This window comes from Myotis myotis, unplaced genomic scaffold, assembly GCF_014108235.1.
Source record: "Myotis myotis isolate mMyoMyo1 unplaced genomic scaffold, mMyoMyo1.p scaffold_m19_p_9, whole genome shotgun sequence".
Taxonomy (NCBI): Eukaryota; Metazoa; Chordata; class Mammalia; order Chiroptera; family Vespertilionidae; genus Myotis; species Myotis myotis.
In genome coordinates, this window is record NW_023416401.1 from 49,562,262 (window position 1) to 49,579,987 (window position 17,726).

The 17,726-nt window shown below is 41.6% G+C and overlaps 1 protein-coding gene and 1 pseudogene across 4 annotated transcripts in view; both read left to right on the forward strand.

Moving 5' to 3' along the window:
- BCL2 (BCL2 apoptosis regulator) overlaps positions 1 to 17,726 on the forward strand; it is a 164,489-nt gene that overhangs the window by 63,102 nt on the left and 83,661 nt on the right. The gene's annotated exons all lie outside the window — the stretch shown is intronic.
- LOC118663764 lies at positions 11,034 to 14,096 on the forward strand (annotated as a pseudogene).

Consider the following 17,726-nt stretch of genomic DNA (forward strand, 5'->3'; position numbering starts at 1 on the left):
AAGTCTGCCCACGAGGCTTCGTGTGGGGCGTTGTCTGTGCGACTAAGAACAGGGATGCCCAGGGAGATGACATCCGGCAGCATCAGCTGGGGCAGTATCCTGTGGTGAAGAGAGCTGGTTTCTGCCCTGGATGTTTTTTTGTTGTTTTTGGTTTTTTTTTTCTTCTTTCTCTCTCAAGCTCTTATCATGCTATTTGCATCCTGTTCACCTCAGAGAAATTCTGAAGGTGATACACACACGCAGGGCCCACCATCAGGTGGTTGGAGTGAAACCAGCTAGACCTTTCATCCAGGAGGAGATTTTACAAAATTGACTGAGCTTGAGCTCTGAGGACATCGTTTCCCCACCCCACTGACACTCAGCTCTACAGTCAAAATATAACCTAAGGAGAGGAGCCTAAAACAACAAACCACACACGTAGGCACCCCGCTTCTTTATGAGGGGCATGATAGTGAAGTGCTGATTGAACCTGCTGGCGGAATCTATATTTGAATTTCTTATTGATGAAATATGAGCAGGTTTTGCTTAGGACAGATAAGATGGGGACGAACCTTTCTCCTCATCAGTCAGATCTGTGCGCAGTTGCACCGCTGGCTTTTTCCGCCTGTGAGGCCTTAGGAAACGTTTTGGCAGGTTGTGCCGTTATTTTGCTCATGTTGTGAGTAGCATTTCTCTGACCTTTTGTTATTTACTGAAACAGTCCGGCCTGTTTTCTTTTAAGAGAAGCGTGAAATGTAGGGGAGTCAGGGAGCACGGCTGACTTTGGTATCAGAAGACTCACTTCAGGCTGCTTGGCTCCAAGTATACTTTCAGAGTCAGGGGGTCACTGGCGTCCTTGTTCTTATTCTGGGATTTTAAGAGGTCTTTTGGGGGAGTTTTTTTCCCCCTCCCTAAAGCAGATACATGTAAGGTTAGCATTTTATTTAAAACATTTCACCACATCTAAAAGCATAGCCCACTAAGAATTTCCTTCTGATGTCTGGTGGGTTGTCCGAAGCCTCGCCTGTTTTGAACGGTGATGTGACTTGTTTCGGGGAAGACAGACCCCATTTCAGGGCTGACCTTTACTGTAGGATTATTTCTAAGAACACTTCCAGACCTGACCTTCTGGGAGTCCATGGTACCATGAAGCAATGGGTTCAAGAATAGGTCAGTAGACTGTTAGGTCTCAGCAGCCTGGAGGCGAGGTCTAGTCTGGTGACTTGGTGGAAAGGGCAGCCCTCACTCTGACCTCTCAGAGCCCTTGTGAAACCACAAGGTGAAGGTGATGACATCATTCCACTCCCTGTCAGCATCACACAGGGGCTCTTTCTTCTCTCTCCTTACCTGTGTCTGCCATACCTGTCTCCCTGGTGCTTTTCTGCCTCTGTGCTCATAGAGGACTCCCATTCATTGCAGGATGACTTGGAAATACTACCAAGATCCCATTACATCTTTGGAGATGAGGAAATGGGCATGTGTATTTGGATGTCAACGTTTGTTCCTATCTTCCCAGCTATCTACTTACCTGCTGGTCTTTATACCTCAGAAAATTCCATAAGAATTAGGCCTTTGCATTGGGATTCTCATAACTCTTGCTAGCATTAAAGACACCACTCAAATTTTTATCGTGTGTGTTGCCTTAGCCAAACATAAAACGATCTTGACACACTTGTCATCTCGTAATGATCTGCATCATTTCATGGTGATCTATGTGTTTGAGAATTGCCTAGTCTGATAACAGGCCATTGCTTTGGACATGTTTCACTCATCTCTTCAGTCATTCAGTCAACAAACACTGCACTGTCCTCAGTGTTGGGGACATACTGGTCAGCAGGGACGAGCTGCTCATAGAGCTCATATGTGAATGCAGAGGCACAGATGATAAATAAGTAAGCCAGGAAGTAAGGTGATGTCTGCTAACTGGAGAGGAGGCATAGGAATTGCAACAGGAGTGTCATAGGAGATGTTGCTTTACTCCCAGATTTATAAGATGAGGAGAAGCCATGATAGGTGATTTTGGGGATGATTGTTGGTGAGCAAAATCTGCCACCAGGATACAGAACTATTTCATCACCATCAGGAAACTCCCCGGTCCCCTGGCACCTTCATGGATGAGAAATAGCCACACCTGTCATCCTGCTTCTCATCTAGATCATATTCTGTTTGATAGTGCAGTTGGATACGTGTCTTAAATCTACTGCTTGGTTTGGCTGCCATGGAGTGTGTAATTGACTTACAATGAAGATCCTTAGTCTGACTTGTTTGAGGAACATCTCCAAGCCCAGAACAAAGACATGCAGGTGTGAATAAAGAGCTCTGACCTCATCATGGGAACCCAGCAGTTGATACCCAGTTGATTTAAGAGTCTAATAATACCAGTCATGTGACCTCAGTATTTCCTTCTTAGGAAAACCAAACACTGTCTGTTGCCACTACCTTCGGGGACTTAATCTAAAAATATATTTTTGTTGATTTCAGAGAGAAAGAGAGAGGGAGAGAGAGATAGAAACATCAGTGATGAGAGAGAATCATTGATTGGCTGCCTCCTGCATGCCCCCTACTGGGGATCAAGCCTGCAACCCGGGCACGTGCCTTGATCTGAATCGAACTGGGACCCTTCAGTCCACAGGTTGACGCTCTGTCCACTGAGCCAAACTGGCTAGAGCTGGGGACTTAATCTACATGGGACTTTTATTACAATACTTCTTGAAGATGGCCAAGGAAGAAAACACCTCGGTGATAGGTGGACAGGTTACCCGATGAGTGGGTGCATGCATACCTTATAGAAAGGAGAACAAATGATAGAAAAATGCCCCTGTGTGTGTGGAGGGAAGAAACCTTTAGGACGTGCAGTGAGCAGGAAGAACTTGAGGTGCAAGTAAAAGGGAAACAGCTATAAACAGATTGAGAGAGACAGCGGGTTTAAGGAAAAACATCTGCCTGCGGCATCTGACATCCAAAAGCTGCATCTGGGGCCCAGGATCGGTCTTGTAATGCTTAAAAAAGGAATGCGAAGGGGCCCAAAGCAGGCTCTGAAAGTTTTCTTTCCTCGCGATTTTCTGTTCGTTGTGCCCAGAATGCTGCCAGGGACTGATGAAATAAACGCAGAGGGTCCCGTTCCTTGATGCTGAAGTAGCATTCCGTAGACGCTAACTTTAGAATGGCTGATTTAAAAGGCATTTTGTTGGTATTGTTCCAGACACATGGGTTCAGATGAGCCCATTAACTTTGCTCCACGAAACCTCTGGAAATCTTGAGGCGGACTCTTCAAAGATTATGTATTTTGAGTAGCAGTTTTTGGTATTAAAGAAGCTGGAAACCAGAAGGAAGGAGCAGATAATGGTCTCATGAAGTCTCAGAAGTGATGTAGGCATCTTTGTTGAGATCGGTTCAACTTAAAATGTGTTGAATAAGTCTCTTGATTTGTGCATTATTTTTTCTCGTGAGTCATTTTTCAGGTTTGTATCCCGTAGGTACAAGGCTAAAGAAAATGGAGATCAGGTATTCTCTGTGGATATGCTGTTTCTTGATACCTCCTCACCTAGACTTCTCAGGGGGATGCTGACACATGTGTACTTCACAGTTAGTGATTTTTCCCTTGAAGCGCATAAATGATCCAATCCATGATCCCTGAAGACTGAGGTTGGAGGAAGTGGTCCTAAATGATTGTAGACAGCCTTTCTGGAAATTTTACTCTCTAGCTTTATACTTTTCTTTCATTGTCTATTCTTCTTTTTAACTCCTGTCTTTATTTTTATATGGCTTACCCCAACCCAAGATTTCAATAAGATTCTTATGCTCTATTGCCACTTGTTTTAAGCCACTTGGAAGTTTATCAAATATGAATTAAATTGGTGTCAATCATATCGCTTCATGTACACGGTGCCTGTTTGCTAGGGCTGTTCTGAACAACGAGGAGGAGGGAATGTTGCAATGAGGAGTGACTGATGATAAGGGATTGTGACAAGGCAAAGCGGAGGAAATTCAATAAACAGAAAAGAGGGACTGAGGATGGTTGGGCACTAGAGTGATCACCTGCTCTTAGTGCTCAGAATCTGTGGCATCTCCATGTCCCACTGTCCAGCGCTGACACATGATGGGCTGTTTCACCTCCACATTTGTGGAGATAAATTGGGCCACAGACAGTATGTACTCTGATTTCCAGATTTCTCCACAATGCATGTATGCTAGCCCTGTGTTAAAAATGAGGACAGGTTACATTGAAGTCTGATGATTTGCCTCAAGTCCTATAGGTTGAATGTGGTAGATCTGAACTCTTGCCTTTTGATTACCCAATGGTACCTTCAATGGTTTCTTGTTTTCTTAAGGCACAGAAGCCTTCTTGCTTTTTTGTACCTCGTCACAGTGCTGAGGAGAAGTTGCCAAATTGGAAATGCTCAAAGTTCATTTTTTACCTTTTTTACAAGAAATCTCTAGAACTCTTGCATGACTCCCTGGGGACGACTGACGCAGTTTGAAGATCTCCACCTAAGATTAGCTCATCTGTATATCGTTTGCTGTGCATTTCCTCATACCTGAAAGGACAAGTTAAATTTTCCCAAACCAATCAATTAACCTTAGGACTTTGCATCCTTTGTGTTTTCACCACAATTCAAATCTAACCCCTTTTTAAAAAACTGTAGTTTAAACAAAAGGTAGCCTGATAGTGAGGGGACCAGTAATGATGGGCGGGGCACTCTTTAATCAGCTCAGGGTGACAGGCTGGGACATCTTGTTTTCATCAAATTCTCGTAGCTGCCCTTTACTTCTCTGTGTGTTTGCTGGGCTTTTGAGATTCTGTTGTGCTTTCTGTAGCTGGATGTTTTCCAAAGGGTCATCAAGAGAGAGGAGTACCCCACTCTGCATGAATAACCTTTGGAAAGAACTTAAAGTCAGAGACCAAATGATCTGGTAGACAGCAGTGTGAGGTGGGAGTGGGGCGTTCATTCCCTCTTTCCAGGAAAGGGCCCCAGCCCAAAAACCTTTCTTCCCCCAATAGCTCTGAGATCTTGTATCAAGTGTATTTAATAATGATGATGTAAATGGCAAAACGACTATCCTCATTTTTGAGGATAAGAATTGTTCCTTTTAAAGGAATATGATGTACAAAATAAGTGACTGTGACATACACTTAGAGTAATCACTAATTTCTGTATGTGTTTTTCTGTTGTGAGTGTGTGTGTTAGTGAATTCATTCATGTGGAGTTCAAAAAAAACCCTCTTGAATGTTTACATACTCTGCACTTTATCTAATTATTGAAAAGCACAGGTGCCATATGAAAATTTAGAGAATATACTGAGATTTATGGCAAAAATAAACACCATAGATCAAGGGTCAGAGAACTATGGCCTGTGGACCAAATCTGCCTTGTCACTTATATTTGTAAGTAAAGTTTTATTGGAACACAGCCATGCCCATTTGTTTATGGATTGTCTATGGCTGTTTTCCGATTACAACAGCAGAGTTGAGGAGTTATGATAAAGACTGTATACCTTACAATATTTACTATCCAGATCTTTACTCAGAAGTTTCCGACCCCTGTCCTAGATGTCTCCATAATATTTATTTACTCACTCATTTATTTATTCTTTTAATAGCACTCTGGGGGAATATCAAGTTGAATAAAGCAGTTCCTAGTGTCCAAGAACTTAGAACATAACAGAGACAAGTCATGTGCTCACATTGCCACCTGGCCTGCAACACATATTCCAGACAAGAAAGAACTGACTTGCTGTGCAGAGATGGCAAAGGCCCTTGAAAAAGGGGAGGATTTGGGTTAAGCAAAAGGATATCACTTTCATAACTGTGGCTCACGGTGATTTCCCCGTGGGAACTTCATGAGAAATGAGAGTCATTTCCTTCATGGAATTTTATAAATTGTAGTACCCAAAGGGTGGAAGTGATTGAGGATATTACTTAGCATCCACATTTCTTTATCTGGAAGCTTATTTCCCCTGTAACTATAGGGATAATCATATTTCTAGAAAAATTTTAAAGGTTTGAAGGAAGGCTTCCTACTTCAGGGTGGGAAAGACAGGGAATTCCTTTTCTTTTTATAGACTGTTCACTGAACAGAGTGATATTAAATATTGTGGATGGGAAAAAAAGTGTTTGAAGGAAAGTAACCTCACAGGATGATCAGATCATAAATTCCGAATTGGGCAGGTCATAGTGTAACTTTTTTAGTAAAAGGTATATCTTTGCCTCAAGCAAGTTCTGGCCATTGTTTCTGTGCATGTTCACGCACTTGAAATGCCTCTTTTTCAGACCCCTCCTTCTAGAGCAGTGGTTCTCAACCTTCCTAATGCCGTGACCCTTTAATACAGTTCCTCATGTTGTGGTGACCCCCAATTTCATTGTTACAAATTGAACATAATTAAAGCATAGTGATTAATCACAAAAACAATATGTAATTATATATGTGTTTTCCGACGGTCTTAGGTGACACCCCTGTTAAAGGGTCGTTCGACCCCAAAGGGGTCGCGACCCACAGGTTGAGAATCGCTGTTCTAGAGCGTGACCACCCTCAAAAGAACACATAATCTTGCCAACTATCCTGTAATCTAATTCCTGCTTTGTTTTCCTCTGCCACCTTCATGGAGTCTTCTTACATTCCCTCCTTAATTTCAAATGCATAAAAGAAACTGCCAAATTGTTATTCTCAGGAGCATTTGAGATCTTGCTCCTCGTCAGTTTGGCTCAAATAAACTCTTACACAGGGTTGGATGTTTCTTATGTCGACAATGGTCGAGGTCTCAAAAAAGGAATCTGGACAGGAAACCCCTCAAGTATCAGCTGGATTAAAAACAAGGTAAAATTATAGCACCCCAGACATGAAGAAGCACGGCTCAGTGACAGTTCTAGCTCTTTCCTTTCCAGAATGCTGCAGTGTACAAGTGTGCATGGAGCTTTTAGTAAAGGTTCAAGTCAAATGTCACCTCCCCCTGGGGCGAGTCCATGCAGGAAGCCTTCTGGAATCCTCCAGTTGGGATTCATGTCCACCTAGTTGCTCATGACCTGCTGGAGGGCAGGGCTCATGCCCTTTGGATTTCTGTATCGCCCATAGCGCCTTCTTCATTATTTGTGTTTTCTAAATATCCCTTGAAGTAACAAGGATTGAATGCAGGTGGATACTGTGCATTGAAAGTCTAGGTGGCTAGTTTTGGTAAAGACTCCTCAGATTTTCAGGTTTGTCTAAAAATGAAACAAGTGAGACTCTTTTCAGTCTCCTCCCATCAGAGGATCAAAAGTGTTGGCCAAATTCCAGCCGTCCCTTCTCTATCTTCCTAATGATAACATGCCGGAGTCAATGCAGCTTAGTTTGGTTTTAGAAAATGGCCTTGTGATGTTTTACCCACTGAAAGTGTAATATTTTGACTGATAAAGTGCCTGTGTTTGGCGAGAAAGCTATCAAAAGAAAATAGGATTGGACCCTCCCCCACAGGTCATTTTCATATCTTAGGAAGCACAAAGCCCAAATATTTCACAGTTTCGCCCTCTGAGTAGGAGAGGCCTGGAAGTGAGCTACCGACTGTGTGTGCCCCGGGGCTCCAGCCTCCTGTTAGGAAGAAGCCCAAACCAGCCTGTTTTCAAATGCTTCCTCACTGCTGTGCTTTCACAATCCTCTGGGGCTGCCCCAGAGGGAGACTCCATGAGGGAGACGTGTCCTGGAAGCTCACCTTTCTCGTCCCCTTCCCTCCCTCTGCCCGAAGAGGAAAACCCAGCCCTTGTGCATGAAAAATGCACTTTTTACTGACAAATAGGTGGAGTCCCTGCATACACGTGTGTGCTGTATTCCATCAAAACTGTCTCCATAAACACAACCTCCGCTGTCTCCTTCCAGCCCCACGTGTATTTATGAATGAGATTGCTTCATCCTTGTCTTTTCATGCCAGTAGCAGGGAAGTGAGAGAGCATCGCCCCTAACATGGGGAAAGGACATTGCAAATGTGTCCATTTGCAGCAGCCGGGCCGTCACCAGCAGACAGAATTCCACACTGTGCCCTGCCGCCAGGCCCCATCCCCACAGGATTTTTCCCGAGTTTCTCATTTACGAGGATCCCTTTGGAAGGCCCGGGAACCCTTAGGTGCGATGAAGTGAGCAACTGTGCTGTGTGTTTGCACTGGAGGCTCTGGACCCTGCGGTTCAGTCCTCTTGGAAGTGTTCAGTGGCAGGAATCCACTCCGTTTCTGCCCACATCACTGCATTCCTGGGATGCCTTTCACAGGCCTCCACTGGATCATCTGACAGCCGCCTGTGAGGTCAATGAACTTTATACATAATTAAACATTCGCAGTTAGGAGAATTCATTTTGTTCCTCCCCGAGAAGCGGAGAGAGAGTACATGTTCTGTTGCCCTCCGTGACCGGAGAAAACGTACGTGGAGTAATCAGGCGAGTTTCACATGATTTAATGCTGAACCGGGGAAGAAAGTGATTGCATCCTCTGCTGGGCCTCACGGAACAGTCACCACCCACACTGTTTATTCAGACTCGGATCCTGGCCATTTGGGGTTTAAGCCAGAAGAATGGCGGGGGGGGGGGGGGGGGGGGGGGGGGGCGGCGTAGGAAGGAATCCATCCCTGGAACGAACGCTTTTGAAACTCTGTATTCTTGATGAAATGCGGCCAAGGATTCTTTTAAAAATCAATTTAAAATCAATTACTGGGATCATATTTTCATTTACAACGGATTGTTAGCAACAGCTAATTTTCTGCGTTTCCAACCAGCTTTGGAGTTGAGGCTGGAATAGGAACAGGGGCGTGTTTTGCCTGGGTATCTGATGCTACCAGCAAACTATGTGTGGGTAATTGGGCAACTCTGACCTTTGACCAGCTTTTCATAGAACAACAAGGAAAGGTGTGAGGAGGCAGGAATCGGGTGAAAACAAGCTGGTGGGGCCGCAGTAAGGGGAAGAAAATGTGCAGGAGGCATACAGTATAATATGGAGAAGAGCAGAAGAACGCTAGAGACAGGACCTCCAGACGGACCTGGAGGATAGGCACCAGGTCCGTCTGTCTGTGCTCGGGATTGCAAAAAATCATCTCAGATATGAGAGCTTGTGTAGGGCTTTTAAAGATCTCCAGAGCAGATTCCAGAACCTCCTTGGTTACCCGCCCTATTATTCGGTAATTCCGACTGGCAGGAAGTTCTTATTCGCAGCCTACACTATGCACGGAGTGCTGTTTTTGGGGAATACGTTATCGATCAGGACCGCCCCAGCCCCCCTCACTGTGTATTACTCCCAGGGTGGGATGGAGCATGGTACTTGTTTAGTTAAATCTACAATCACTTTGACCTTGGTGCCTAACAGTCAGAGGACCCCAAAAGTGGGAACGGTGCTGGGGAGTGGGGCAGAGGAGTAGCATTTATTTCAATGTCCAGGTACCAGGTGCTAGGACTAAGCATTTTGTGTATGTCACCAGGGGGAAAGAAGATAGCTGTGACGCGTCCAGGAGCTGAACCTCAAACCACATGTCGATATAAAATGCCGATGCGCCTCTTGGGTTTTAAAAGAGAAAAGAAACCTGAAAAAAAAACAGAAAGGAAATAGATCCTAGAATTTTCAGTGGCCTTGAGATCATCATCCACCTCCTCAGATTTCAATAAAAAGATCTAAACATCGGAGTGTGTGAGGGACCGACCCCAGGCTGGATCACAGGTCCCATGCCCCCCCCAGCAGCCTGTCCCTCCTTCATAGAAGGCTGTGTTCTGCAGGCGAAGTGATGCTGGAAGTGAGGTCGCTTTTCTCACTTCCTCCGGCCACTTCTTCCTCCTCAGCAGGTGCACAGTGAATAGTCAACTCCTCCGCGAGTAAGTGACAGCTTCATTGAGAAGCGGTCAGATGACCCGGGCAGCCTGGCTTCTTCCCTTTTTATCCAGTTATGTCATTGCTCTTCCTGAGCTGTGGTTTGCACCAGAAGGGAAGAGGTTGTCTCCACCCCTCCACCCCCGCCTCCCCTAAGTTGCATCAAGTTCCCATTTCCTGTTACAAAAATTACTGAATGAGAGGGGCGAGCATCACAATCCCATGATGAGGCTGTAAGCCCTCGGACAATAAACCATGTGCCCAAGTGCCTGCACCTCCCTCACCTCCATCTTGTCAAGTGATAGTAATACCTCTTGCCCTACCTGCCTTGGGGGCTCCGAAAAACAAATGGTGGTATCCACTGACATCTTAAAAATGTGCAAAATGCAGTGACTTTTTAATCATGAAATAGTTCAAGGAAATATAAAGAATAAGATAGCATCTTGTCACGTCTTTATGCCATGTTTGCTTCAGATCTTTGCACCCCAGGTCCATTGCCCCTTCTCCAAGCTTCACAGCATCAGTTTAAATTTGATGCTTGTTCTTACCATGCATGGATTTCATAGTATCCATCGATAATATGTGCTATATTTGAAAATGTTTTAAAACATCATCTTCATAATGTCATTGGGTTTGTGTTCTACATTTTATATGTAAGATATATCTGTACACTGGTTCATCCATGTTCCGTGCTATGTAGTATTCTATCAAGTAAAAGACAGTGAAGTTGTCTTCTAACTTTTTGACAATACGGACAATGCTACAACATGCACATGTTCTTTGCACACATGTGGCCTACTACTCACCTAGGCTCTATGGTCTAGCCTAGTGGTCGGCAAACTGCGGCTCGCGAGCCACATGCGGCTCTTTGGCCCCTTGAGTGTGGCTCTTCCACAAAATACCGACTTCTGCGCATGGGACACGAGGTTTCAGTCGCACTGTATGTGCACGCCTGCACGTGGTATTTTGTGGAAGAACCACACTCAAGGGGCCAAAGAGCCGCATGTGGCTTGCGAGCCGCGGTTTGCCAACCACTGGTCTAGCCTATTGTTTCTGTGCTACAAACCTATTAGCATGTCACTGTACAAAAAAAAATGAGAGCCCTGGTCAGTGTTGCTCAGTGATTAGAGCATCAGCCAGCACACCGAAGTCATGGGTTTGATTCCCGGTCAAGGGCACGCACCTGGGTTGCAAGTTCGATCCCCGCCCCAGTCCAGGTGCATGCAGGAAGCAACCAATTGATGTTTCTACTCTCTCTCTCTTCCCCTGGCTCCCTTCCACTCTCTCTAAAAAATTGAAAAAATATCCTTGGGTGAGAATTAACAAACAAACATAAACCCAACATGAGATAAATCACGCGCTAGAGAAAATGATGTAATGAAGAGATGAGGTAAACATGAGAAGTATGAGGCTCCTGCTGGTGTTACACGGCATACTGTTTTCCAGCAAAGTTTTTTTTTTTTATATAAGTAGGAAGAATACACTCTAAAATATTGATTAAATATATAGTGTCGTAAATACATAAACAAATAACATAGTCATTTATTAATATCATCAAGTGTTATGTACTCTTCATAATTGTGTGTGCTGTACCTTTACACAACTAGCAGGGCAGTAGGTTTGTTTATACTTACATCACTACAAACACGTGAGTAATGTGTTGTGCTATGACATTACTATGGTTACGATGTCACTAGGCAATAGGAATTTTTCAGCTCCATTATACTATGTGGTCTGCCATTGACCGAAACATCATTGTGCAGTGCATGAACATATTGCTAGAATCTAGCTTTAGACTGAATTTATGAAAATACATTCAGGAGTTTTTGTATCTTTTTCTATTTTTGTGTGTCAATTTGGTAACATTTTTCTAGGAGATTTTCCATAGCATCTGTTTTTAGATTTATTGCTTTAGAGAATAGAATACTCATACTTAAAAACCAAACAAAACCCTTTACTATATTCATAGTTATGGCCCTTTTTCATGCCTAATGGTGTTTATTTGTGCTTTCTTTTATTTCTCCTTTTCATTCTTGTTGAATATCTACTTAATTTTTTAGTTTTTTGAAAGATTCAACCTTTATTTTGTTCCTACTCTATATCGTTTCTTTGTTTTTATCTTACTGATTTGTTATTAACTTTATTATCTATTTGTGGGAAAAGATATTTTCTGTTGTCTTTGAGTTTACTTTATTGCTCTTTATGTTCTTAATTTAACATTTTTCTTGTTTTCTGATATTGTATTTAATGCTAAACATTTCTTCTACTGAAATCTAGGGTTTTAATTATTGTTCAGTTCTAAATGCTTTGTTACTTTCATTTGATTTCATATTAACATCTTAGTGTGCTTTTGAAATTTCAAAATGTAACAGGTTTGTAGCTTTGTTATCGATTTCAACTTATATTGTCTTTTGGTCGATGAATGTGGTCTAAATGTTAGTAGTTCTTTGGAAATTGTTGAGACTTGCTCTGTGGCTTAGAAACTGATCAATTTCTATAAATATTTCATGTGTATTCTTTATTTATTGGGTAGAGGATTCTCTTTTCATATCAATTAGATGAAGTTTATAATATAGATTATTTAAATCTATTTTTTGTCATATTATTTTAGCTTGCTCTATTGATTTCTTAGAGCTGTGTATTAAAATCTTTCACTATAGTTTTTGAATTTGTTACTTTCATATAATTAAATATATATATGTATACACACACACATATATATATTTGACACTTTATTGGTAGAAATACAGAATGATTCTTGGTGAAGTATCTTTTTCTCATTAAGCAATGATCCTTTTTATCCCCCCAATACTTTTGGCTATAAAGTCTATTTTATTAGATTCATTCATTCAGTTAAAACAAATGTTTATTGAACATTTATTACTTATAGGGACACATTATTTGAATACATTATTTTATGTTTATCCTTGCTGTGACATGTTTTAGGCTTCTTTCTTTAAGCACCAGGAATTGTACAAAATTCAATCTGAGGACTTCTTTTAACAGATTAGTTAAAGCCATTTACATTTATTATGATTAGTCATATGTTTGGAATTCATTAGGAATCCAAATGTTTTACATATGCCATCCTTTCTCTGTACTTACATTTTTCTTCTTATTCTGTGTTCTGTTAGATTACTTGAGTTTTCCTGCTGATTTCACTTTTCCTTCCTTGTGCCTACTCTTTGCTTCTGTGGTATCAGGCCCCCTGGCCATGGCCACACTCAGGGTACAACCTGAAGCCCTAAAGCCCAGGTGAATGTCTTCGGTGAAGAGCTGTGTAAAAGACAGAGAACCTGGTGGGGAGCTATTTCCCCAAGAAGTTTTCTGAGTTGGATGCTTTTAAAGGAGCTAGATCTCAATGAAGCCAACCTGGGCAACTTGAAGTCCTGGAGCCTGACCCACCCCAGGAGAAAGAGAAGGAGGAGCGGAAGAAACAGAAAAAGGAAGACGAGGATGAAAAGACAGAAGGGAAAGATGAAGGCACAGGTCCTCCTGGTGGCCCACTGAATGGCAAGGAGATCATGGTCCTCTGGCAGCACCTGCAGCTAGGACCAGCAATATCATTGAGCAGTCACCCTAGTCACCACATGGCTGCAGCTCCAGTTACCTCGTATTGAGGATGGGAACAATATTGGAGGGATTCTCCAGGTGAATGTTTGAGCTGATGACCAGCCTTCACACCAAGCTGGAAGGCTTCCACACTCAAATCTGCAAGGATTCCCCTGAGCGGGGCCATGTGGCCAAGCCACCCCATGTGCGCAATTATCAAAAGCTGGTGTGCAAGCTGGATGAGGCAGAGGTTCCAGGACCTTGGCCGATGGCCATGTATATCTGCAACACTTGTGCTGTGGTGTATGACATCATCCTGAAGAACCCTGAGAAGCTCAAGAATCCCAGGGGAGAAACAAAAGGAATGATATATTGAGAACTGTCTCTCATTCAGTGATGGGTTCTATAGGACCTTCTTGCCTCTTCCCAGGGACTCCAGACTTTCCTCCACCTTCTTCCTGCTAAGGTTTCTCCCTCACCTTACCTCCCAGGCACAACAAATATAGTCATACTGTTTAAAAATCTATTACTGTTTTCTACTTGCTTTGCAACGTATGTTTTGTTCTGTTATTGTAGCTGTTACCCTTAATTCTTAAAAATTATATTTGAATAACAAAGTCCAAAATTAAGTTTATCTGTTCTCTTTTTGCTACCCGAATAAAATAATGCAGACTCCTTAAAACACTTTACCCTAGCTTTTCTCTCTTGAGATGACACTATTGAATATTTTATCATCTATCATTTTGTTTCTTTTTTGTTCCCATACAATTTTTTTTTTTACAAATCTACTTTTTTAAATATTTCAAAATAGATGTCATTTTATTTGCATTGTGGTTGAGAGTATGAAATCAGGAACCAAACTGGCTACCTTTGAATCCCGTTTTAATTGTAAATCACTTAGAATGGTGCTGCTGTGCAGTCAAGTACAGGGTAAGCCCCCAATCAATGTTATGATGTGGCTTCTTGGGTTCTGCTCCTCCCTTCTTAGTTCAGATTCCTTCTTACAGAAGTGCATCCTTGAGTAGTTATTTCATCAAGGATTTGGGAGTCTTAAATGATTTCTCTCTGTCTCCATCTGAAAATATCTTTAATTCACCCTCAGTGTTGAGTAATCATTTTCTAGGTATAGAATTTTACCTAGATATTTTTTTTCGTGGGCATTTGAAAGTATTATTTCATTGCCTTTTGATGCCTATTATGAGGTATTGTTAGTGTCAGTCATTCATTTAGAGATATATATGATTTTTCTCTCTAATTACTTTAAATATTTTTTTCTTTGTTTTTGTCTTTGATGATCTGTAGTTTCACCACCGTCTTGTTTGGGATTCAGTATGCCTCTTGAATCTAAGGATTCCCAGTATTCATCAATTCTGAAAAATTCTCAGTCGTAGTCTCTGAACATTGTCTCTCCCTGGATCTCTTTATTTTGTCTTCCTCAGTCCTCTGTTATGTGTATAGTAGATCTTGTGATTCTCTCCTTCCTATCTCTTAACCTTCATATCACCCATGTCTCTATTTTTCTGTGGTCTATTTTTTTTCTTGATTTCTCTTATCCTTTTCATTCATAACCCTCTAAGGTGATCATATGCAAAGTGTTTCTCCAAGTTCTTCATATAAATACATGTACATGTATATTCATAGCAATTAAATAACAGTGTCTTATTTGCAAAAAAAAAAAAATCAAACATACCATATGTATTACTTTGTAACTTGTCTTTCTCTTTTAATAGTACATTAAGGATATCCTTCAAGATAAGTAGATGTCAATTTAACTTATTTTTTAAAAAAATAGCTAAGTAAATTCCATGGTATGGCTGTCCTATAATTTATTCAGCCATATTGGTGAACATTTAGGTAATTTTCAGTTTTGGGTCTCTACAAACACTGCAGACAAAAACATCCTTGTACATATTTACTTGTGTGCTGGTTTCTTAATTTCTGTGGGGACAAATTCTACCCACCCTACCTCCTCTGTCCCACTTCCCAAAGAAATCACTTTTTATAGTTTAGCTTTTTCTTTTGGCATATATACATCTCTACATTTCTAAATAATGTGCATGCTGTTATCTTTTGTTTCATCAATTTTATTCATGATGTCTTAACTTCCTATTAAAATAGATAAAGATTTAGTTTTCTTACATAACTATATCCACTGCTTCCACTCCCCCTTTTGCCCAATATAATTTTATTGCAATTTTTGGTTACATCAGTTGTTAGTATTTTCCCTATGTAAATTGTATGAACAGCTGAACTTTTTATTTTTATGAAGTTAATATCAGTCTTATTTCTCATCTCCTTAGTGTTCTTTGGACTTCCCACAGATTTCCCCTGTATCTTTTATAGGCTCACTGTGCTCTTTCCACAAGGCTGATGGCATCTGTAACCTGTTCGTTCGACCACTCTTTTCTTGGCGATATCCCTTCGAGACTTCCGTTTTCTTTTCATCTGGACTTTTCTCTAGGCCTGGTGCACACCTGTCATGTTGGGATTTCTAGAACTTTCCTTTGCCTTTCTTCTGAGGTGGATCTCCTTTCTTGATTTACTCCACTGTTTGAGGGAGCACAGTCTCCAACAGTCTATCAGAGTGAAAGCCTAAGGCAGTGGTGGCCTTCACTATGTCCTTCTCTGTTTAAAAAAAAAATTTTTTATTGAGTTCAGAGTGAAAGGGAGAGGGAGAGAGATAGAAACATCAATGATGAGAAAGAATCATTGATTGGCTGCCTCCTGCACACCCCCATTGGGGATTGAGCTTGCAACCTGGGCATGTGCCCTGATCGGGAATCTAACCGTGATCTCCTGGTTCATAGGTCGACGCTCAGCTATTGAGCCACACCAGCCAGGCTTGTCCCTTCCGGAAGGACTGGTCTGTGTGCCTGGGGTCCGGTTGTCAGTTCACTTCACCACATCATCCCTCTGCTCTAGTCCTGTGTAGGATCACATACAATTCCCTCTTTTTGTCACTCACTCACTTTTGTGGCTCTCATCTTTCAGTAGCCTAGGAAAAATGGATCCATGAGAAATGCATGCACACTGAGTATCCATAGAGGTCTTTATCCTCTCTTCTCACTTGATGCGTTGCACGAAGAAAATCTAGGTCAAAAACAATTTTCTTCAGAAGTTTGAAGACATTGCTCTATTTTATGCTATCTTCCAGCATTGCTGTTAGAAGGCTAAAAATTCTTCTTGATATTTTGTATCTGACCTTCTTTTTTCTTTCTTTCTCCCTGGAACTTGTAGAATCTTTTTTTCCCCGCCAGGATTCTAAATTTCATGGCAATTTTTTCGTGTGTCTGTTTTCATCTATAGTACTGAGCAATCGTTATGTTCTTTCAGTCAGCCAATATTTGCTTTTCTCTGTTAGTGTCAGTTTTTCTTTCCAGAACTCCTATTGTTTGGGTGTTGTAATTTCTAGACCAGTCCTCTAATTTCCTTATATTTTTCTCTTCTGTTTCCCACCTCTTTATTCTTTTGCTGTCTTTTCAGGCAATTGAAGAAATCTTCAACTTTAATTTCCAACCTGTTTATTGAGTTTTCATTTGTTATCATCTTAATTTTCATCTATAAATAGTTTTGTTTTGTTTTACAAAGCATTCTGTTCTGTTTTCATGTGTGTGACATTTTCTTCGCTTTCTGAAAAATAAATGTTATTCTCTTGAAATTTTCTTCTCCCTTCGTGATCTGTTTCCTCATGCTGCCTTTTTCTTTGTTTTGAGCCCTGTCTTTTCTGTAGGGACCTTCCTTGCATGTCTGCTAATCCTTGGCTGTCTTCTCATATTTAAGAGTGAGGAACTAATAAGTTTATTGAAAGCACTGAGCATGTGTGAGGGGCTTGTCGACTTCGAGCATTGCTGTAAAATAATATGTTCATGCCATTTGTTGGGGAACTCTTCATGTCAACTCCTAAAGCCTCCCACTGGGGAACCTGGAGATTCTCCAGAGAACACTCATCCAAACTCTCCCCTGGAGGGTGGAGGTCTGTGTGTCCCAGTGCTGAGAGCTGAGGTGAGGAATAGACTGGAGGGGTCAGCATTCAGTATGCAATATTCTATTTTGTTTGGTGTATGACATCTCTCAATCCAAGAACCCTATCTCCAGAGTCCAAACCTCTGGTTTTGCCAGTTGGGATAGAAGCTGCTGCCCAGTGGGGTGACGTTATGGAGGAGACATGGGGTCTAGGGATATAACTGGTTCTTGATTTGAGGAAATCAACCAAAATGTAACGTAAGAGTTCCATTTTTACTTGGAACTCTTACGTTACATTTTGGTTGATTTCCTCAAATCTATTTGTCCAGTTCTATCTTGGTGTTACTCTGTTGTCTCACTTTTCCACTGTGCTAATTTCAGGAGTTTTATTTTGTTCTTGTTCAAATCTACTTTTATTTTT